Source organism: Poecilia formosa, unplaced genomic scaffold (assembly GCF_000485575.1).
Source record: "Poecilia formosa unplaced genomic scaffold, Poecilia_formosa-5.1.2 Scaffold697, whole genome shotgun sequence".
Classification (NCBI taxonomy): domain Eukaryota; kingdom Metazoa; phylum Chordata; class Actinopteri; order Cyprinodontiformes; family Poeciliidae; genus Poecilia; species Poecilia formosa.
The window spans coordinates 146,838-148,837 of NW_006800636.1; positions in this window are offsets into that span (position 1 = coordinate 146,838).

The following is a 2,000-nucleotide window of genomic DNA, read 5'->3' on the forward strand; positions in this document are numbered from 1 at the left end:
CTGATGCTGCCCCTCACCAATGTCCCCTACCCCACCTGCTGCTGCCGACCAGTAAGTCAGACTTGTTTTAAATGATGACGACATCTGAAGTCGGTTCTGTAGAACCGAACCGGTCCAATTGAAGGTTCTGCTTGTTTGGTACCATGCATGGTTTTGTTCCAGGTTTCCAAAAAGAACCAGCAACTCTGACCGGTTTTGGTCCGATCCGAATGGTTGGGTTCTGGTTCTGGAGGGGATGAAGCAGCTTCTTACCATCTGGTGCTGACCCGGAACGTTGGCCTCCTGGAAGAAGGAGCTCAGCGCCGTCTGCAGACACAGCAACACAGCAACATCAACATGGACCCAGAACCGGGTCGGAACCAGCACAACATTCCCCTTCACACCTCTGACCTCAGGACCAGCAGCTGAACCTGAAGGCTCAGAACCTTCTGGTTCAGCTGGAAGTGTCCATCTGGAGGTCAAAGGTCCTTCAGGTGAGTCACATGTTCAACCAACAACTGAACTGTTCTTCCCTCTGATTCGTATCAGATCCGAACAGTCAGTGAACGGCTCAGTCTAACAACTGAAACGGTTTCTCCCCGCCCGGATCCAATTTTCGTTTTGACTGGAGGTAAATCGGTGAATCTTTCCGGGCTAATCTGGTTCTCAGGCGGTTCCGGATGTCGGAAAACTGTTCCTGCCATAAATCCCGGATCATCCAGCCTGGAATGACTCACTTGCAGAATGTAAACAAAGGCAGCCATTGGTGGGAACACCGCGTCCTTTCAGTGGCTAATGTTAGCATGAGCAGCAGCGTGGTCCGAACCCGAACTGCAGAACCGATCATGTGTTAGTCATTCTTGTCGGTCCGCTCCGAAACCTGAACCCACTCCCGCTGGTCGCGCGACAGGAAGTGGGCTTAAAACCCCCGCTAGATGGACTCACCTCGAACTGCCAGTGGGCCGCCTGGAGGAGCTGCTTGGCCTGATCGGCGGCGCATCCGGCCGCCAACACGAACTGGTTGATCATCACCTGGTGCCTCAGCTCCTCCATGTTCATCGACATGGCGGCTCCCGCCTGTCAGAAAGCCTAACTGGCGAGAAACCCGTCGGTGAACCGGGACAAACCGCAGCGACGCCCCGCAGCTCGCTGGCCGTCCGCGTCCTGCCGTGGCCCGAAGCAGCAACAACAAAGAACTGCTCGCTGCTGATTGGTCCGGAGCGCAAGAAGCTGGAACAGGGAGGCGCTGATTGGCTGTCACAGTAAACCCTTTTCTCGCCCTCATTACAGGGTGACAAAATTCATGGGCGGCGTCAAGAAATCTGATCGGAATTATGAAGCGACCCGCCCGGTTGGGTGACCCGGTGGAACTACAGACGGTCCCTCCTTCGGTCCGTTAAAGTGACGTCGTGTGTAGTGGATGAAATCATTGAGCTGATTGGCTCAATGATTTCATCATTGAGCCAATGATGAAAACACACAGCGTAAACACACAGAGAAGTGTGTGTGTGTTTACGCTAAAACACACACTTCTCTGAATCTTCTCTAAGATCAAACCTTAGATTTCAGTTTATTCCTCAATGTAAAATTCAGATTATGATCAGATTACTTTATGCACAAAAAGTAAAACTGGAACATTGTATAGCTTAGACTCTTGAACCGATCACTTTCTATAAAAGCCTCATCCATTACTCTGTTTTATTGGGACAAAATATGAGACCAATTTTCCTGTGCCATTTTTCAAAATGGTAAAGACAAAAGAACATTTGATTCAAGAAAGCAGATGGAAGCAATCGTTAGCATTAGCGGTTTAAAGAAATGGAACCTCAGGCGGACCAGAGTTTATCCTCTTAGTCAAACCGGAAGACGAAACCCAAAGCTTTCTGGAAGAGACACAGAGCAAACTTCACACTCTGTCCTAATGTCATCATTAAGCTAGCATATCATCACGAACGTTAGCAGGAAGCTAGCATACCATCACCAATGTTAGCAGGAAGCTAGCATGCCATCACCAGCATTGC